Source organism: Halichoeres trimaculatus, unplaced genomic scaffold (genome assembly GCF_033239565.1).
Source record: "Halichoeres trimaculatus isolate MK-OKI-2021-1 unplaced genomic scaffold, fHalTri1.1 fHalTri1_scaffold_1, whole genome shotgun sequence".
NCBI classification, from domain to species: domain Eukaryota; kingdom Metazoa; phylum Chordata; class Actinopteri; order Labriformes; family Labridae; genus Halichoeres; species Halichoeres trimaculatus.
In genome coordinates, this window is record NW_027437179.1 from 20,606,107 (window position 1) to 20,619,102 (window position 12,996).

The window sequence follows — 12,996 nt, forward strand, 5'->3', positions numbered from 1 at the left end:
GGGTTGACATGCAGTTTTAAGATGAAGCCTCAGAAATTAACATTTATTAACCATGAAGACATATTTCAGCATTTCTTTCTTCTCGTAGTTTTCATAAATGATCCCAGAATGCATGAATCATTTCAACAGCTACAGTGGAGTGACCTGTTTAAATCACAAACTATAACTGAAATGTTGAACATTTAGATCACTCCTCACACATTTAAGATAAGTAATAGGTTAGTACCACTCTTTGACACCAAGCTTGACTTCTTGATAGACAAGAAGCTGCGGCTACTTGAAACTACTATGAAAGTGTGCTGTATATTAGATCTAAATTAAAGGAGAAAAAAATACAAATAATAAATAAATGATATATCTTGTCAAATGTACCACAGGAGAGTGTCAACAGGTGGTAGAAAAACTAATGGATAACTTAAAAATCATGCTCACTGACCACACAATACATGTCTGTGTTATTTATCAAGAAAAGGACAGCTGGCAGCAGTCCACCTTGAAACCTTACATCTTATACGTAGAGGAAGAAGAGTGTTGTACATTTGCAATGGTTATTCTCATTGCACATACTCTTGATACAAAAAAATAAATAATGAAAACCAGGACAGATGAACAACAAAACAACAAAACTTCAACAAAAAGGGAAGGTACAGTGGTGCTCACTTGTTCTCCTCTCTGAAAACTTCCCTGTTGAAGCAGGTTAATCAAACTGTCAACCTTGGGGGGCAGTCGGTGGTGTTCATTTTGAAAAGTTGGAAATGAAATTGGAAAAAAAGTGCTGTACATTCCTCTAACACAGGCACGTGTCACACTGGTCCTAGCTGAAAGACTGAAAGATAGAAAAAATATGAAGCAATTTCATGGGTATCTGAAGGTTTGAATGCAAGCAGAAAACAGACAAATCTCTTTGTTGACATGCTGTAGGAAAGGCTGTTCGCTGTGAATCCTTGTACCCACTTTTAGAAAGCCAAAACCAAGCAGAAAATGAACAAATTGGACTTTATCATAGTTTAATTCAGGGTGTTTCAAGGCAGCTTACGTACATCTTTACCTATAACTCAGATAACAGTGTGAACCAATTGTAATCCTCTGGTAAAGAGAAGGCACTTTTACATACTATGTGGACACTCACATGTCCTCAGCACACTTATCGTGATTAGGTATTTTAGAAAAAAAAGTCTCCATGTAATTAAAAGCTCTGCTTTCAAGCCACTGTCATTAGCATGCTGCAGGCACAGACTCATTCAGTGTCATTAACACAGCCTCTCTGAGTGTCATCTCTGCTGATAGGGTCAAATCCTCTAAATCCTTTTACACCACATTAGCTAACTGCCTCATATCCTGGTGTGACACGCCACTCAGCTAAGCTTAGCATACCCTCCTCAATGTGTCAACCAGCGTGGCTTCAAGTGACAGTGAGGGATGCATTATGAAGGGAGGAGGGACTGTAAACTGCACAATGCCAGTCAGAAGTTTAAGACACTTTGGCTCACGAATGCTGCCTGTTTTAACTGCAAATTATTGTAGACAATCGTACCTTTTAATTTTCTTTTTATCACCACATTTTGGTAAAAGGACCAAAGAACTGCAAATGTCCTTAATCTCAAATACTTGTGTTTATTTTCGTCTTGAAATTATTATTAACTGAGGTTGTTAGTGTAGCATAGTAATTCACTTTCACACAAAACTGAAGCCTAAGTGATGGATAATCTACAAACCCAGCACCATTTTCCGTTTTTCTTGCAGTGCTGTAGTGAGTAGGGTGAAAAAACTGACGGACAACTACTTTAGACCCATCACTATCCTTCATGTTATTTACCAGCTATGGTAAATAGCTGGTAAATAACATTGTAAAATAAGATCCAACTGGAGTCATCCTGACTCTTGACGAAGGACATTAAAGAATCTAGGTCAAGTTTCATTCATTAATTTGTTGCTGGACAGACTAATGTGTGTGGGCGTATTACTCTGTGTGCACAATACTCATAGAGGATACTTTGCCCACTAGAGAATGAACACGTGTCGCCTTTTGTGTGTTTTTACACCCTGCCGAGAGCGTCTGGTAGCAGCATCTCCCTGCCTTGTGCAATGGGGAGCTACCATCTGCTCCTCCATTGGGAAATGGGGCGTTTGGCACAGATTCTGACTCATGACCTTACTCATTCTCTGAGCAGCCCAAGCTCCAGAGCCACAGGCAGACAGTTCACACTACTGACCAGAGGAGGGCGATAGCGCTCAATACAAGCTTCACAGTGCCTCTAACATGATTCATCACCATGCTGTTTTCATTCAGAAATTTGGGAGGAAGAGAGGGTTTACTTACTCAACAATCAGTGATGTAAGAAAGAGTGGAAATGCTGTTTTATGAACACAGAGTGAAAGGGTGTCAAATTTTTATACACCTGACCAAAACACTGATTTAGATTCAAATGCAGATAAACTTGCTTTTCACTGAAATATTTATGGATATGAAATAAAGATATGAACAATTAACCAATTAGCAGTGTTTTACTGTTGTAGCTGGTAAAAGTTGGATCTCTTTTTGTCCAATACTGCTTTTTTCAGCCCCCTTAAGTCTGATAGATCCGGAGATAATGAATAAGAAATAGAAAGAGGAATAAAAGTCAAAGCCCTGCTCTGAAATTTTTTACTGTGTTTGGACTATTAAATTACAAAATAATGAAACCACCAAAAGGAAGTGGGAAATTGTTAAGTTGGAGCCACTAAAACGTGAACAGACTAACCATTTTGCCTTGTGAAAAGGAAGTACTGAATGTAATGGATACAGAAAACAGAAAGTATTTTGTAAACCATAGCTATAAAAACACTTGGAGCTTTTAACAGACTGTTGATAGATCAGTTGTGATGTAGTTAGGGTCAGAAACAAACATGTCTTATTTATGAATACATATTATTTTTGTCTGTGTGCTCTTTAGAAGCCTTTTGGCACACTGTAGTTAAACCACAATTTTGTCCTTCTGGTTTTGCTGCTCATGTGATGGAGAACGGTGATACCACAGCCCTTACAGATGGCACATTTTGCTTAAGAAAAGCTGCATGCACACTTGACATGTCAAAATTGATTTGAGTTTTTTCTTAGATGGAATAAAAACATCACTTTAGCAGCAGTATTTCTTTGAGCTACATACATTTGGGTACAGTCAATCACAGTGATGTCAGTGGGCATCTGCATTATAAAAGTCTGCAGAGCACTTCTTTGGAGTTTGAGAATTAATGCAGGCCTGTGGATTAAACTTAATTAAAGAAGATAGCTAAAGCACATATAAAATAGGGCCAACAGACTTCAGGCCAGTCAACACATTGAGGAGGACTTGCTACATAAAACAGAGAAAGCAATCTGAAACTTCTGAAGAGTGCAAGACTGTCACATTGACTGGGGGATCACTACACATCAGCAAGTAATACCAACTATCTATCTCTCAATAACACTGTTTGGACATTTGGTTTTTGTAAAGTACATTATTGTGTTTATTTGATTCCTAATTTAAAGCAGTGGTAAGAATCACTGTGATCCTTATTATGGACCTACCAACTGTTTTGAAATAAAAACAATAGAATTAAAATGTGATTAAAAATGCAGTAAATGAAAAATTATTAATCACAGCATCAAAAAGTCAATGATTTGTCGATAGAATAACATATAGAAATTGAATTGATGCACTCATTGTAGCGAAACCCCAATATGTAATAAACCGTCTTAGCACCATGCCAAAGGAAGGATGTTTTTTCAATAAAAATGAATGAAAGTAAATGGGGTGAAGTTAAACATTCATACCAACTAGAATAGAGAAATACTTGGTCAAGGTTTTATTTCTGAAAAATTAATTGAAAAAGAAATTGCAAAGACTTCATCATTGAAACTCAACCAGACAGCCTTCCATTTATTTGGCCTTATCAAAACTATGGTTCTTTAATATTTGACTCTGAATAAGGCGCAAAATAAATATTTCTTCATTTTTTCCCTAAAAATATTTACTCAGTTTGCATATTTCATAGCCAACACAAAGTGAGAGTTGTTGTTCCCAGTATTTTCTTTCACACACCTGAGCTGTGCCATCCATGAGATTGCTAGGATTCTGTATCAGCATGTTTTCTGGGTTGTCTGTGCTGCCCTTGGGTTGCCAGATTTTCCGATCAGATGCCAGTTTCTAGATTGGCGAGTCTGTGGGCGGCCAGATTAAGAGGAGAGACTGCGCAAAGGACATCATCCCCTCATCTGAGCAGCAATGCACAGAGACAGGGAGGCAGTCAGGCAGCTAGTCAGCGAGCCCATCTGCTCCATAAGCTTACAGTTCTGCCTCTGAAACCAGGGAGCAGCTCAGTGTGTGTACGTGTGAGGATGCACTGCGTTGCATCTAACAAGGAAGGCGAATGATAGCAGGAGGAAAAAGGACAGGAGGAAGTGAGGGAGAAGCTGCGAGGAGAAAGGTGTGGGTATTGACTGCGGTGAAAATGAAAGCAATCTGAAGGGAATGAGAAGGTGTGAAAATGAGTAAATGTGTTGTAAATTGTGCACTGGGGAGAAGGTAAAGAAATCTAAAAGCACAGAGGAGAGATGAGTGACAGAAACATAGCATGGAGGAGGATGAAGAAGAAAGGGTGTGAGTCAAGAGAGTTCACTTTTCAAAAGGAAACAAGCCAAGTTTCAGTTAAAGAGAGCTGCTGGAGGAGGGCGATGGGTGTCAGCTTGAAAAGTGTTTGATGCATTTGCTCAGCCCAGAACAGGTGAGGGTGAAATTGAGGGTGTTGATGTGAGACACGTGTGTGAGGACATAAACACTTAAGTTTTCTTCTTTTAAAGTTATGAGGCTTTTTGAAGTGTGCAGTATTTGACTAATCCCGATCTGTTGTGAGGGAAGAAAATGCACAAAAACAGCCACTCACTAATGTGCATGTGCGTCACACGATTACCAGTAAATTGCTTGTATGTGTGTGCCTGCATGTGAAGCGTGTGCATGTGAAGCAGGCTAACCTTGTCCTAATTACACTCTATCTATTCCATCAGTGCTGTGCTCTGGCCTATTTTCACAGCTATAAATTTACTTCTCTCCCCTCTGTTGTGATAGATGACCCACTCATTTTAGCCCATCTCTGAAGACTGAGCCAGAAAGGGAGCTAGTAGAAAGACAGTGGCACCATTTTACAGCTGATCAGGATGCCATGGAACTTTCTGTGTCCTAAAAAACTATTTCTGTGAATAAAGTTGCTACATTCAGAAAAATGTGGGGTGATGATGTTGCCGTTTTTATTCGTCATGTAGAAAGCCTTGTTTTTGACTTGGAGTAAAGACCTTCAGAGATTATTTTTTACAGTGCATGTATGAGTAATACAGTCTCAGTGTTCAGTGTTGGAAATTTCAAGATACTTCTGCTGGTGGAGGATGACAGAGGCATTGAGTATTTCTATTTGCTATTCTGACACTGTTACTGACCTCTGCTGTGCCTGTGAGGGGGAGCAAGTGAAGAGACAAGGGGTCAGCTAAAAGGCTTCAATTTCACAATACTCGGGTCAAAATGGAACGTTGAATGCCAAATCGCCCTCGTTGATTTTCTCTTTTACTTTGCCACTGATCCCCACAGTATTTATACATGACTCCATGTCCTGGCTTAAGTGAGGTGGTACACTTCTTGCTCTGTGCACACAAACTTATAAACCAAAGCAATCTAAATAACTGAAGACAGGATACTCCCACGACACACTATCTTCTTGGATTTTGGTGTTACATTTTCATGAAATCTTATGTAAACTTTCAAAGTTAATTTACTGCATATAAACAACAAATGTCCAGTACTCTCTGCAGCCATGCCAAATTTTACACTCCAGAAGATTCAATGTGTCTTCATTTACAGATTAGTCTAATGTAGCTCATTAAAGACAGACAGATTCACCATCTCTAAGCTTCTGTCTCTGACCATACAGATACCAGTTATTAGCTTTACACATAATAAAGGAATTCAGCTGAAACAATCTTGCAGATAGATTTATTTTTCTTTTCTTTCTTTCTTTCTTTCTTTCTTTCTTTCTTTCTTTCTTTCTTTCTTTCTTTCTTTCTTTCTTTCTTTCTTTCTTTCTTTTTTTTTGAGATGTTGACTTTTTTTCAGCACCTTTCCTGTAACTTCACTAGATCAGGATACGGTTGTTCAGTCAGCCTTATCTATGACCTCATAGTGGCATTTGGCTGAGCTTGTAACTGTTCTGACTCTACCTTGGTGAATGAACATGGCAAAAATATTTTAGATTTTTTTTTTTTTTTTTCAATATTGTCACTTACTATGTATTCTTTTGAAATGCTAGTCAGCTCTTGATAATAAAACTCTCTAAACAGATTTGACTCACCTTTAAGCCGCAGCTATTTACTGAAATCAGCCAGAATTAAAAATTAAACAAAGCATTTGTATTCAGGTGTGCCCACCTCTAGGTCATTTTATTCTCTCTTAAGAGTATCCAATGAGATTAGTTCATTGAGTTTCAACTCATTTTGTAAATTATTCCAGACACCGGGGCAGATGGGAAACTTGGATGACTTTTTTCTTAATTCAGTTTTGACCTTTGGAATGGACGGCAAAAAAAGACCCTGGGAACAAAGACTGTAAGATCCTTTATTCTTCTGAATGATGTAGGGCTGAAGCTAGGAGGGTAGAAGGCCAAAAATAACCTTGTAGACAAGAACGTGCCAGTGTTTTAGTCTACCTGCAAACAATGAAGACTATCCTACATGATCATAAAACAAGCAGTGATGAGTAAGGGATTTAAAGTTAGTTATGAACCTCAGAGCTCCATAATAAACTGTTTCTACTGTATGTGAGCTTGGAGACAAAGCATGCATGTACATAAGATCATCATAGTTCAAAACAGACAAAAAGTTGCACTAACAAGTTTATTTTTAGCTTCAAAAACCCGACACGACTTAACCCTAAAATAAAAACTCAGCTTCTGTTTAAGCCTTTCTACCTTTTCCTGAATGTGAGGAGTAAAAGTCAATTACTCAATCAAAAAAAACAAGTTATCTGTAATTTGAAACAAACTTTATCTAAGAACCCCAAGAAGAAAAAATTTCTTACACTATTCTGAATTCCTATTATTGAGATTTTGGCCAAATCTGCTCAGTTAACAGAGGAGCATAACACAACTATTACAACTCTGGGGGACAAACTCTTCAGCAGAGGCTTTGGCTCCAAAGCTGCAGGACGTCTGCCTGTCATGGAGGATTTGTATGAAAATCAAAACTCTTACATTTCATATGTGAGAGAGCATTTTTGTCAGTATCGGTCACTCTTTTTTGTATCAATCTTATTCAGCTAAAAGTAGTGTTAATACTTTGTAAAGCTTGTTGCTCTGACATGTATTCTCTCCTTTCTGTCTTTGAACCTTGGTGTTAAGGCATCGATACACCAACAGAAATAGACATCATGAAATATCATGTTTCAGAGGAGTTTGTCAACATGTTAACATATTACAAGGAGATGAATTTTAAAGGATCTGGGTGCTTTTTAAAAGTGTAACTCAGCTTACAACTACAACACACTAAAGCTCAGCACTTACATAAATCCCAGGGTTTAATAAACTCCAGAATGAGATACATGGACTATTCTCTCCAAATGAATGTCTACTTTGGTCCTATATTCCCTTTTGTGTTTCCCACTAATAGTGCTGCCTTGCTGAGCAGCAGGAGAAAGAAAATAACACGATGAGTGGATTTGGAATTTCAGAGACAGAAACCCTGTAAAGTACACAATCTAACTGATTCAGATGGTTAAAACCTAATATAGACCTCCAGTGAAACAAAATGATGATTATTGATTTCAATCTGTTCTATAGCAAAACATTCAATAGGGGATAACAGACAGAAGTAACAGGAGGATTGATTTAAGCAAAAAGTAATTTCCCCATGTACACAAAGCTTTAGAGTATTGTTTTATAGCTGACTGAAGTCGAGCTGAACATTTCTTCTCCATAAAATCTGATACAACCAATCAGAACCCAATTTCAAGCTGAACAGACATGGCCAGACATGACCCAGTGCTAGTTTTTTTTTTTATATATTTGAAAATGAGACAGAGATGGGAGTCTGTCGCTACTGGAGCGCAGTGGGTGAAGAGTTGTGGGCTGCAGCTGGGGCCTCTGTCTCTGGATTCAGGGCAAATTAGTGGGACAACTGCAGACAGTCACAGAGAGGAGCATGTATGCGCGCACACACACACACACACACACACACACACACACACACACACACACACACACACACACACACACACACACACACACACACACACACACCAGCATGTTTTTATGATTGTCTGTTAGACTCCTTAATTGTGAGACATGCAAACACAGCTGAAAGAAATAATTTATAGCCCTGAAGGGACCTGTATGGTCTTGAATATCCAATTAGCTGTGAACCTTTTGATATAAAATCAAATTAGATAGATCTCTAGAAAAAATGATACAGAAGATCAATGAGTATGAACATTTGAAGTTTCTGTATCACGCCTGTCTTTCATGTTTCTGCTAAAGCTAACTAAAGCTGGGGTTGCATTCAGAGTTCAGGGTTTTGCCAGATGAGGATAAAAATAGGTTTGTGATGTTTTTCACAACCTGACTTTAGTAAGACCCGAAAGCTTTAATGAAAGTTCAAATCTTATTCCTAAGCATCAGCTCAATGATGTCCCGTGGGGTCTCAGAGTTGCTTCACAACATGTGTGAGCCATGACCAGTCCTCCACAGCCTGTTGTGATCGACCACAGCACCGCTATAAATCCCTCCAGGATAAGCCTTAAACCTCACCATCTACAAAATGCCCTTGGCTTGACTCACAATAGCCACAGTTTGGTATAATACGTTCACAAAGAGTTGACCCCTCTGCACAGGAAGCCATGGAGAGATGAGATTTCCTGCGGTTTTATGAAAAAAGGTGAAAAGTCACTTCCTGCAGAGATAAGAGTGGGGGGGTCATGTGACATGTGGCAAGTGGACAGGGGTCCCCACTGGACGCCAAGTGGGTCAAGCCTGCATTCATGCCTCACAATCCCCGCGTGACGTCACAATAATACCCTAATGGCCGTCTGTCCAACCCTTCAACCACTTCAATAGCTAAAGAACAGACCGTTGCCATGACAACAGTCATAAAGTAGGAGCGATGGAGATAGTGAATTTATACAGTTTATATCACACAGCGCTTTGACATTTAGGAGGCATGAGGTTTAACTATAAATATCAAGTTGTCGGCAGAAGACACATTTTGGGAACGTAAGTGATGTGAAATAAACTTTACAAAGAGACAGTATGGAACAAGGAGATGAAGATCATGCTTCATTTTTACCTCTCAAAAGATGTATTCGTAAACACATTGAGTTACTTCTGTATGTATAAACAATACCAGCAATTTTCTTTTGGTTCCAAAATAAAAAAAAAAAACAAACAAACAAAAAAAAAACAATATCATCACTTTCACTATCACTTTATTCATTACATTTTTTTCTAGGCCTTTGTTTCTACTTTTTCTAGTTAACCCTACTCCAGCCAAAGCTTGTCTTACATGCACGTACATCTTGATATAATAACTCTCTGAGTGAGGAATGTCAGAATACCAGTGTCTGATATCAGGCAGAATGGATGAGTTAGGACATCATGAAGTAACAGTTTAGGCTGACTTTCTGCTGTAATTGGTTTCAAAAGACCCTGAACATGGAGCAGTGTACCATCCTGATTCTTAAAGACTAAAGTGACCTCACTGATGTTATAGCACGCCTCTAATTAAGAGTTTGGCCCTCCGCTCCAGGTTTTTCCAACCCCATCATTCTTGGTTTTGCTATTTAGATGTGATAAGTGGAGTACAGATCCATTGAACTGCTTGTTGGTTTATAAATCAGAGGCTTTTCAACTTCATCAAAAGTCAACCTAATCAACATTCCCTTTTGAAGTGGTTGAGTTTCACCACAGAGACTTATCACCCAGTTAAACTGTGCTGAAGCTTGTTCTGTCGATGCTCTATGATAGGATTCCTGAGTTTGACATTGACCTCTATTCATTTACATAACAGTATGCAAACTATTTAAGTCACATTTATACTTAATGCTTTCTGTGTTGACTCATCTAAAATCACACAGACTTCAGAGGTTACAGAAGGGTACACAAACCTTAACCTTTGCTTTTAAGTCATTGTGAATGACAAAGGAGTTGGCAAATAGGGTGGCTCGAGTCATGTTGAATATTTGCAAATAGAATAAATGGCCCTTTTCTAATGTAATTGGTAGGAAAGTAAAAGCATTTTTACAGGGACTGAAAAGAGATTTTTGGATGAGCACTTATAATGCAAGTACCATATAAGAAAGAGAGGAGTGAGGAGTCGTGCCCTATGATTGGGGGAAATTTCCAGTCCCCATGTATGCAGACAGACAGGAAAGAGTAAAGCATCAATCACAGTTGTCTTCTGCAGCTCTGCTCTGCATTCTCATTCACAAAGTCAGCCTGTGTTTGATCACAGTCTTCAATATTGTGCTCATCAGTATCCTTCATGTCTTTCCCCAGCTAAGCTATCATTGATCTGATCATCCCCTAGCAGAGGCTGCATGTCTCAGTTTGACCTGAGTAAGAAAGCATGAATTAATCTACAGCCAGCAAGTGGTGTGATGTGATTTGTTATCAAGCGATGGTTCACCTTTTGTGTGCATTTGCTGCACAAAAGCTGGTGTCGAATGCAGCCTCTAGATCCATTCCTAACACCTCTAGCATGGCCTATTGTGAGTGTGATGTCTGCTATACCCTCTCATCCTCCATCCCTGGGGAGGCTCCCATCAGGGGCCCTATGGGAAGGATGCAGAGGAGTCTTATGACTAGAGCTTCCTGTTATCTTCAAACCGCAGCAGCACGCCTGGCAGAACCCTTGTTTGTGCAGAAAAAATAGCGATATGTGTGCACATGTGCTGGTTTGCTGTGCGTGTGAATGTCAAGGGCTGGACTTGTTTACAAAAGAATGCTTTAGAATCCACGTGTGCATGTGTGAGATAGAAAGTGTGGGTGTAAATATTTAAAAGAAACTGCAAAGATGAAAAGTCTGTGAATTACCGTGTTTATAGTGCTCGGCTTTTTTAAAAAATGCCATAAAGAAGCGAAACATGTTTGGGGTTGAGATGGGTTCAACTTGGGCTCACTGATACAGAACCCAACATATGCACATTCCTGGTGTGTGATATCTTGGATCTTGAAGATTAGATCTTAGATCATGAAGGATTAGAATGTGTTGATGATCTGCCAAAGCATGTAGATCACAGAAACAGCTGAAGTGCACATTCTATCCCTTGCAATGCTGTCTGTGCCTCATGGACAGCTGCTTCGAAAGTTTCTTTTTTCTGCTGGAACATGCCATTTGCTAATCTGCTTCGTGTTGGCACTACAGACACACCAATGAACCAATCAGAGCGAACTGTAGGCAGTGTCTTGTTTTTTTCCCCTTTCATCCCCACTTTTGTAAGAGAAAGCATGATTGCAAACAAAAGTGAAAGTGATGAGTTGGTTTCCAAAAGAAACTGTATCTCTGTAATATGGCACTAGTTTGGGTTCTCCCATAGCGACACAACACAAACACAAACAACAGTCATTTGCAAAGTTTGCAACAAAAAAGTTTGTACCCCTGACAGAAACAACTGAAACCCTTCTAACCACCCAAAACAGTCTGCCTGAATGGACTTCATGTGGGAGCTAACATTGACCAGGCTAACATGAATGCACTCCAGCTCATAGTTTCTCTGCTACCTACAAATTCACTGGCCTTACAGCTGCCTTTACAAATGGCTAGAGAGAGCCAAAAAATGAGTTGTACTCTTATTAAAGACCTAAAACTTTTCCTTAAACTGGAGCTGAGGGGACAGCTCATACTGCTGAAAGACTGGAAGGAAAACACAAGTCGTTTCAAGACTCGTAACCAACCTACACCTCTTAAGGGTAGAAAACATCTCTTTCTGTCTACCTCATATGCCTTCTTCTGTGGACATGCTTTCGAGTTGGAACCCTAAGGCGATACTACGCCCACATCATTTTCTCTGTGTTCACTGTGTGTATTTACATGAATCATGGTGCTGTTCATCAATCACATGCCCTGAGAATGCAGACATAAGCAGTCAGAGAAAAAGAGATTCTGATTGGCTCATCACTGGCCTGCACAATGTCAGTGTTAGTCTTTAAACCTGCAGCATCTTGTCTTTGCTGTAAGCAGCATCGCCTACTCTGCCTCCAGAAGTGCTTTTAAAGCTACGGCACCAGCGTTCAGTTGTTAAGAGCTGGTCCTGCAAGTTTTTAAATGCAAGCACTGGTGCTTCTGAAAAACTTGCTGAAAAGTCTCACATCCTCATCCATTATTGATAGCACCTTGAGCCTTCCTTGTACTGGGGGTGACAAACTAAAACCAGAAGTGGCAACTCTGTGGCGTAGCACTGAAGGATGGGTTGCGTTTGAAATTTGAATTTCACCAGTGTGTCCTGCAGTGAGTCATCCTTTGAAGTCCCATCAGTGTGTTTGCAGGGAATAGTAATTAGCTGCTAATAAATGAAGTCAGAGGTGAGTCCTGTCCCTGCTGGTTAGCCAGGAGAGTCAAGTGAAAGGTTAGGACACATTTTTTCCCGCTGTATCAGTACTTTTAGTCAGTCTAATTAATTGAAAAGTAACATCACCAATTGAGTGCTGAGGTCAGTCAAAGGACTTACATTGGCAGTTCATTTTTTTTGGAAGCCTTGATCGGGGTACCAGGGAGTTTTCTGAAAGAGAAATGAAGAAAATTCTGTGAGTATTTATATGAATCCATACAAGAGTGTAATGCTTTACTTTAAAGCTGAGACAAGAAAAACTGTGGATATATTTTGCTACAGACCCACACACAAAGAGCTGAGGATAAAGCTTTACCATGCAGCATTACGAATTGGGTTAAAATAATCTGATTGAGAACCAGAGCTTGAGGGCAACTGGTGTTCACACTCAGGCCAGGAA

General features: G+C 39.4%; 1 protein-coding gene across 4 annotated transcripts in view; it reads right to left on the minus strand.

Moving 5' to 3' along the window:
* The window catches only part of dlgap4b (discs, large (Drosophila) homolog-associated protein 4b), a 124,516-nt gene that overhangs the window by 25,386 nt on the left and 86,134 nt on the right, over window positions 1-12,996 (minus strand). For all 4 annotated transcript variants that reach the window (XM_074665770.1, XM_074665749.1, XM_074665760.1 and 1 more), the window contains one exon: window positions 12,717-12,767. The gene's annotated coding sequence lies outside the window, so the exon portion shown is untranslated. The remainder of the gene's footprint in view (window positions 1-12,716; window positions 12,768-12,996) is intronic.